Genomic DNA, 9,649 nt, shown 5'->3' on the forward strand with positions numbered 1-9,649 from the left:
CTTTCAGTGAATAACGGTTTCTTCTAGGCCTGCGTTTAGGGGATTTTTAGGAATACGGATAGGATCCTCTTTGTAGGCCTCCTTCACTACGTTTAGGACAGTGGCTAGATGCTCCTCTTGGCTACAGATTAAAGCCTCCCCTTTACTGTGTATAGGTGCCTCCTCTTGCTGTGTATAAAACCCTCATTAACGGCGGCCTAAGGCATCCTTACATTTTGCGGATAGGCACCTCCTTTAGCTACATATAGAACTCTCCTTGACTGTGGCTTTGGAAAATATATGAGTCTTCCTTAGACATTGTATAGAAGGCCTCTTCTAGCTGCATAGATAAATGATCTAGGTGGATCTCCATATACCAGTGGCATGGTAAAAGGATCAAAATTCAAAGTGGTAGAAAGATGATGAACTTGACACCAGATCGAAGTGCTCGTCGCCTTGATTCCAACAGTGTCAATGACACTCCAATCCAAGTTCGTATGAGGAAGATAGAAGCAGTCAAAGTTTAGGTTGACTTGCCCATGTGGCAGGCATAAGGAGGGCGCAATTTGGCAGAAACCCGACACTAGAACCCGGCTAGTTTTTTAGATGAATTTGTAAAATGATTAATTCGTCCAATAACCCATATGGTTCGGGAAATTAACTGTTGTGTTTTATTAATATAAAAAAAAGGGGTGGGTAACCATGACCCCACTGCCCCCGAAACCGCCAACGTATATATATATATATATATATATATATATATATATATATATATATATATATATATATATATAGTGTAGGGTGGGGGGCGGGCTATCAACCCTGCCACCCTCCACTCCACCCATACAATGTATTAAAATGACAGAGAATGTGGAGATGGGCCATTGTTCTGGCGGACCCACCGCCTAGTACAACGGTGCAACTACAATGTATTAAAATGGGGAGGGGCAGGATTTGATTCCCCGACCCCTCCTCAACCACCATGCCATTTTTCCAATGCGCCAACGCACTTTGTTAGGAGGTCTGCCAACCACACATCATATAAACCCATCTGAATGGTGCGATCAGGGGGGAGCAGGCACAAATTTTGAATAACATTATTTTATTGCAAGAAGGTGGAACCTGAGCGACCTGTGGCAGGGGGCGAAACCTTACCTGAGAACATTTTTGAGAGGATCATTTTGGTCCAGTGTCAAAATTGGGCAAGTTTTATATCGATTTCTCATCTTTCAGTGACAGGAACTCAACGATGGTGTCAGTTTCTACAAAAGAGCTCTCCATTTTTGGCCATTTTCCATATTGAAGGTATAAGACTCCTTATGTAAATGCTAATTTTCCTTCTTCTCTTTTATGCCACTTAATGAATGAAGGCCTCCCCATTGATCGAGCAGGGCCCAAAGACGTAGTCCAAATTAGATGAAATTCATTATCAAGTATCTTGTCTTCTTTTCATGCCTCTATGTGTTTCCTCTCTTCTTTCATGTGCACATTAAGTTTCTATGATTAAGCTACTATTTGTTCATGTAATTCTTTAATACATCTATAAGCAAAGGCTCTTGGATCAAGTGGTATTGGAGCAGGGCTTTATAGATGTGAATTGCATGTTTATATGTTAACAAGAAACAGGCTTCGAAGAGGTGAAGGGAAACTAATGTCTTTAGATCCCGAAGCGGGGCATGCACATTGAAGAAGGAACATGGCAGATGACGAGGCTCATTATGAGGAGGAGTGCAATTACCACAAAGACTTGTATATAATGGCTGGAAAGGTTGATTAGTTGTTTTCAAGGCTGGAGAAAGAAGAGGAGAAAGGGCCATAAGAACAAGGTTTGGTACATGGAAATGGTGGAGAAGAACCTCCTCCTTCTCCTTCCACGGGTGAAATTTCTTCTTCTTCCTCTCATCACCATCATCATAGAAATACAAGGAATGCATCTAAGAAACCTCTCTTTAAATTAGATGTCAAATGTGATCTTCCCATGTATAACGGTGAAAGTAATGCATAAAATCTTAATAATTGGATTAGGCAGATTGAAATCTACTGTAGGATTCAGCAAATCGAAGAGGACGAGGCAAAGATCCAGTTGGATTCTCTTCGGTTGAGTGTCACCGCTTTCATTTGGTGGGAGAGAAAATTGTGAAGCAGTAAGAGTTAGGGTAATCTTCTTTCCTCATGGTCCAATTTTATTTTTACATTAAAGGAACAATTCTATCCCTTGGGTTATAAGAAAAAATCATTAATGGATTGGCAATACTTAAGGCAAGGTAGAGGTCAGGATGTTCAAATCTTTACTGAGGAGTTTAGAAAACAAACACTTAATTTGGGAATCGCACTTGACTTACTCAAAGTGGTAACTAAGTATATTGGATCATTACATAGTTACATTAGGAATTCATTATTATTGTTTGAACCTAATACTATTGACTTGGTTAGTGTGAAGGCCATCCATCTTGAAACAAGGGAAAGAACGAAAGAGATAATCATTCCAAGAAACCCCCTTTCAAACCTCCAAATGGCAGAGCCAAAGGGAAAGGAAAGGAAAAGGAAAGGAGGACGAAATCAACCAAGAAAGATGAAGGGGAAAAGCCTTATTGCACTCACTACAAAAACGAAGGTCATGACGAGGATCATTGTTGGAAATTGTACCCGGATAAGAGACCAAATAAGTATGGAGGAAAGGGCAAGCAGAAGACAGTGGCAACTATGCAGCAAGACCTTGGATCTGATTCCAAAGATGAAGCATTGATTACGACATCAGGAACAAAAGGTACTCTTACACCTTGTGTAATTCTGAATCACATGAAAGAACTAGTTCAACAGATGAGTCTCTTCCTAATGAACGAAATAGAATTGAGTTATTTCATATTAGATTTGTCATAAATCATACAAAAGGAAACTCTATTTGATAGTGGATCTCAAGAAAATTTAATTTCAGATTCCTTGGTAAAAAAGCTAGGCTTAAAAACCAAACCGCATCTGAAACCTTATCCTCTTGGATGGATACATGATAAAGCGAAAGTGAATGTAACTAAGTAGTGCAAGGTTAAATTTGTGATCGCTTCTAAGTTAGTGGATGAGGTAGAACTTGATGTTATACCATTGGATATATGTGGCACGGTGTTAGGAAGTCCATATTTATATGATATAAAATATGTTTTATTTCGTCATGAAAACAAATACCAAATCACAAAATATGGGGTAGAATATATTGTAAGGGATCATCAAACTAGAATCAATGCCAGCTTTGTAAGTGCATGACAAATGAAGAGGTTGGTGAATTCTAGCAAAGGATGCATGCTTAAGGTTGTAAGAAGAAAGGATGAAGAATTATCTGATGCTTTTCATGGTTGTGATCATGTTCATAAGAAGGAATTATGTGAATTAATTTCTAACTATGATGAGATGTTTCAAGAACCAAGGGGATTACCTCTGAAAATGGAAATCCAACATGAGATCCATTTGCAGCATGACGCTTCTTTACCAAACATTGGCATGTACAGGATGTCGACTATTGAGAAGGAGGCGATCAAAAAGTAGGTGCATGAACTATTTAACCAAGGGATCATTAGACCAAGCACTTCTCCATGCGGCTCACCGATTGTCTTAGTGCCAAAGAAAGATGGCACATGGAGGATGTACATATATTATTGGGTGCTAAACAAAGTCACGGTGAAAAATATTTACCCTCTCCCTTGCATTGATGACTTTCTATATCAATTAAAGAATGTTATCTATTTCATGAAATTGGATTTGCGTAGTGGTTATCACTAGGTCCGAATTGCAGAGCAGGATGTATGGAAAACCGCCTTCAAGACCAAACAGGTGTTGTTCGAATGGATGGTGATGCCATTCGGAATTTGCAATGCTCCAACCACTTTCATGAGGGTCATGAATGATCTTTTTAGGACTTTCACTGATGAATTTGTTCTTGTATATCTGGATGATATTCTTGTCTTTAGTAGAAATTAGAATGAACATGTATGCCATGTAAAGCAAGTGCTTTATGTATTGAAAAAACAAAAACTCTATGTAAAATTTTCAAAGTGTGAGTTTGTGAAAACCTCTTTGGTTTACCTAGGTCATATTGTTGGTCATGGCCAGTTAAAAATTGATCCTTCTAAAGTTGAAGAAATTGTAAATTGGCATAAACCTACTAGTGTAATTAAGGTTCGAAGCTTTCTGGGTGCAGTGCAGTATTGGAGGAGATTTATTGCCAATTTCTCTATTATTGCATCACCTCGGCACACATTGATAAGCATAAAGCAAGTGTTTCAATGGGGAGGAAAGCAGCAGAAGTCCTTCGAAGCATTGAAAGAAAATATCAGCACCGCACCAGTCTTGGCCTTACCAGATCTCCAACAGCCATTCGATATCGATACATATGCCAACAGATACTCCATGGGAGTTGTATTAATGCAGAAAAAGAATCTGATATGTTACCATTCAAAGAAATTCTCTCACGCTGTGATGAACTATTCCACTTATGACAACGAGTTATATGCCTTGGTCCAAAGTGTGAAAAAGTGGAAACACTACCTGATCAGAAAGGAGACCATCATCCTCACGGATCATAAGCCCTTGCAATATCTTCAGTCACAAACCAGGTTGCAACAAGCTCGTCATTTCAGGTGGATGGGTTTTCTTCAGTAGTTTCATCTGGTAACAAAGTATAAGAAGGGAACTAGCAATAAAGTGGTTAATATGCTATCTCACCCTCCTATTTCTGCTTCTGATATTTTGCATAATGCTTCATTATCTTTTGAAAGTTATGTTGAACAATATGCTAACGATGACGACTTTAAGGAGATTTATGCAAAATTAATCCATGGTTCACAAGTGGAAAGCTATCACTTATAGGGGAAACTGTTATATCACCTTAGAAAATTGTGCACACACACAGAAGAAAGGGTACATGTAATCAGGGAGGCACACACCTCTCTGGTGCCTGGTCATTTTGGTGTTGAAAAAACTTTGTCATTTACAAAGATTTTTCTTTTTGCCTCATATGAAGAACATTGTGACTCGCTATGTAAAGGGATGTGTGATGTGTTTTGTTTCAAAGCCCCCTAATAGAAAACTCGAGCTCTACACACCACTCCCCATTCCGAGTCATCCATGGGAAAGTGTGTCGATGGATTTTGTAGCAGGTTTGCCTTTGTCTAGAAAAGGTCATGACTATTTGTATGTCTTCGTTGACCATTTTAGTAAGATGTGTATTTTAATGCCTTGTAAAAAGTAGATCAATGAAGAGAAGGATGCTTATCTTTTTTTTCAACATGTTTGGGTCCATTTTGGGTTTCCCACATTGATTGTATTAGATCGAGACTCTCACTTTCTTGGAAAGTTTTGGACCAACTTGTGGAAGATGATGGACACCAAGTTGAAAAGAAGCACGACATTCATCCATAGACCAACAAACAAATATAGGTTTTCAACCACACCATGGTACACTTGTTGTGAGGCTATTGTGGAAAAAATCCTAAGTTGTGGGATGAGCATCTTCCGTATGTGCAACATTCCTACAATCGAGCAGTGCACTCATCTTCGCATTGTTCACCATTTGAGACATGTTTTGGCTACCTGCCCAAGGATCCTTTTGATATGGTATTTGGAAAGGAAGATGACTCCAGTGGACATGATGATAGGGACAAAGCGCAACGGTTCATTCAGTGGATCCAATTGATTAACCAAGTAGTACAAGAGCAGTTGGAAAAAAGTCAATCCCGCTATAAGGCTGGACATGACAAACACTGGGTCGACCATCAATTTCAAGTGGGTGACAAAGTGTGGTTCCATATCAGCAAGGACATAATGAAGGGAGAAGGGAAGAAATTTCAGCCAATCCGATATGGTCCATTCACCATCTTGGAGAAGATTGGAGACAATGCTTTCTGTCTCGATTTGCCGACATATATGCAAATATACTCCATAGTGAATGTTGAAAAATTAAAGCTTCATGAGCAACCATTGATTAGGGACACCGAAGAGGTAGGACCAATTCCTACAGATGATGACTTTTCACTAGAGTATCTTGACGAGTTTCCTGAAGATATCATCCTTAACAAAAGAACCGGGACTTCACGACGTGGGGATGTGGAGTACCTTCAAGTTGGTTTCCAAGGGATGCACCCTAGCAAAGTGAAATGGCTGGAAAGGAAAGGGTGAGGGAACAATTCCCTCACTTTCCAATTGGCTAATAAATCTTTTGGGGGTCCAAAAGCTCCTCAATGGGGAGGATTGATCCAAGTGGATCTCCAGATACTAATGGCATGGTAAAAGGATCAAAATTCGAAGTGGCAAAAATATGATGAACTTAACACCAAATTGAAGTGCTCATCGCCCTGATTCTGATGGTGTGAATGACACTCTAATCCGAGTTCATATGAGGAAGATAGAAGCAGTTAAAGTTTAGGGTTGACTTGCTTATGTGGCAGGCTTAAGGAGGGCGCAATTTGGTAGAAATCCAACACTGGTATCCGACCAGTTTTCCAAGCGAATTTGTAGGACAATTAATTCGTCCAATAACCCCTATGGTTTTGGAAATTAACTATTGGGTTATATTAATAATAAAAAAAGGGGCGGTAGGCCATGAACCCCGTTGCCCCTGATGGAGCCCACAACAAATTAATAATTAAAAATGGGCGGGTGGCCATGACCCTGCCAATCCCGGAACTGCCAACGTGTGTAGATATATATATATATATATATATATATATATATATATATATATATATATATATATATATATATAGTGTTGGGGGGTGGGCTTTCAACCCCGCTGCCCCTCCACTCCACTCATACAATGTATTAAAATGGCGAAGAATGTGGGGATGGGACACTGGTTCGGTGGACCCGCGACCCAGTACAACAGTGCAACTACAATGTATTAAAACGGGGAGGGGCGGGATTTCATCCCCCGACCTCTCCTCAACCACCATGCCATTTTTCCAATGTGACAATAAGACTCCGTTGGGAGGTCTGCCAACCACATATCATATAAACCCATTTGAGTAGTGCAACCGGGGGGGAGAGGGCACGAATTTTGAGTAATATTATTTTATTGCAGGAAGGTGGAACCCTGAGCTGCCTATGGCAGAGGGCGGAACCTTGCCTAAGCACATTTTTCAGAGGATCATTTTGGTCCAGTGTCAGAATTAGGCAAGTTTTATACCGATTTTGCACCTCTCGGTGATAGGAACTCAACAGTGATGTCAGTTTATACAACAAAGCTCTCCATGTTTTAGCCATTTTCCAGATTGGAGGTATAAGACTCCTTATGTAAATGCTAATTTTACTTCTTCTCTTTTATGCCACTTAATGAATGAAGGCCTCCCCATTGATCGAGTAGGGCCCGGAGACGTAGTCCAAATTGGGAAAACTCCGTTATCAAGTCTCTTGTCTTCTTTTCATGCCTTTATGTGTTTCCTCTCTTCGTTCATGTGCACATTAAGTTTGTATGGTTAAGCTACTATTTGTTCATGTAATTCTTTAATACATCTATAAGTAAAAGATCTTAGATCAATAAACCCTCCTTGAGTGTGTAGAGGTGTCTCCTCCTAGGACTACATATAACCTTCTCTTTTGACAATGTTTAGGGCTAGCAAATCTCGTCTAGGGCAGCATATCCTCATTTAGATCTCTCCTACCACCAAAACCCAAACAAGTGGAGAGAGATAACCAGAGATGTGTGATCAAATGATTTGAAGGCCACCTCTATTTATGGTGCAACGTTGAGGTTGAGTAGGGGTAATTTGGTTGTTGGCCGACCTTGACAAATTGTCAAGTAACACAAATAAATTCATATCTCCATGAATACATGTCATAATTGGATGAATTCATATCTCTTAATGAGAGGAATCAAAGAAAAATATTAGATGGCATAAATAAGAAGACCCACATGGATTTTGGCCTTAGTTGCCAATTTTAACACACATGCTATTATCAATCACATAGATGCTATCATTGCAAATTCTTATGGTATGGGGCGGGAAACATAAATAAAATTTATGGTTGAAAATAGTAATAAGTATTTTATCTTTAACACCATGTATGAAAATTGTTGGAATTTTAATGCTTTTCAGAGACTTTATATTTTGTCTTTAATATCATGCCTGAAAATCATTGGAATTTTAAGGTTTTTCAGAGTCATGATATTTTATCCATAACACCATTGCTAAAAAATGTTGAAAATTAACCTAAAAAAAGACATTATTCTAACATCAACAATTTTTGTTTTTAGGGTTTTTTTTGAAAAAAAAAAATTGGTTTTTATTGGCTTTTACTATCATTTTTAAAAAACATTGAAATTTACTTCGAAATAAAGAAAAAAATGTTATTCCAGCATCAACACTTTTCATTTTTGGGTTGTTTTTCATGTTTTTTGGGGGTTTTTTTGGCTAGAGTTCTTATTTTGAGTTTATAGTTCCCGTTTGATAGTTTACATTGTTCATGCTTGTAGCATCAAATTTTGGGATCAATGGGTTAATGAAAAGCCCAACTCTACCCCAAAAGCATGGCCCATCATTTAGTACTTTTTCCATATCTTGTTGTCTGTCAAATTGCACTATGAAAAAAAACTTTGGAACATAAGTAGAGATCACAGTTTGGTGTCCAAGAAGAAAGAACCCACTGATGTAAATCTTTAAATATCGGCCAGAAATCAATAAACCTGTATATTAATGCCTTCATTTGTAGAAAAAAAAATGATTTTACCTTTGGGGGTTTTATGTCCATAGCTAGTGCTTTTTCCATTTCTGACTATGTAAAGTCTTGACATATTTTGGATCTGATCAGCAGGAATGACAACCTTCCCTTTCACTGGATTCGTAAATGAGGCTGGTCCATTATGGTTTATGTACCCTAAAGCACCACCCCTTAGCCCCAGATTAAATAATATGGTTGAGTTCCTTTCAATGCCATAATCTTTTAGCGGAAATGTGTCGTACAACAATTTATCCTCATATATCAAACTTTGTAAAAATATAGGTGTACCAAGATTTTCATGAATGGATTTCTTTAAATTTTCCACTAGATCTGAACCCTAGATCTAACAAATGAAAGTATTCCCATTAATTTGTTTTAAAAAATATGGAATTTTTCCTTCTCTTTCTATCTCTCAACTAGATCTGGGAGGAAGAGATGGGGGATATCCCATAGGAGGGTAAAAGCCCAAGATTTCATACTTCCCTCCCTAGATCTAGCATTGGGGGCAACTCCAAACCCCACAAAATAGAGAATGTAAGAGATCTCTGCCCATTAAAAGAGAAACAACAAGTGAACAACCCCATTGGGCACACTTGACCCAACCAAACCTCATGGAGAACTATGTCATTAATGTCTAAACAAAAAGAGTTATATTGCAGCATTTTCACCCATTCGTAACCACAAACTCAAAGAATAGTAGGTGCTTCCATGAGGCTGAGTCATCTTAGTCTATCTAGACCAATTTTTTTAAAATTGGCCAGACCGACTTAGATTCAGTCGAGCCGACCAAGCAATACCCTTGTCTGGTTCCACTAGGTAGAAAAATCAATTCGCTGGCCAGTTTGTTATCGAACCAGCCAAGCCGGGTTCATTAAAAAACTGACCAGCTCGGCTGAGTCCATATTAAACCAACTGAACTTTGTCATGTGCTAATTATTGTGTTGTATTCAATATAGGTAGGACAATT

Source organism: Pinus tabuliformis, chromosome 3_2, assembly GCF_031772625.1.
Source record: "Pinus tabuliformis cultivar Carrire ecotype Pingquan chromosome 3_2, CPIR1, whole genome shotgun sequence".
NCBI lineage: Eukaryota > Viridiplantae > Streptophyta > Pinopsida > Pinales > Pinaceae > Pinus > Pinus tabuliformis.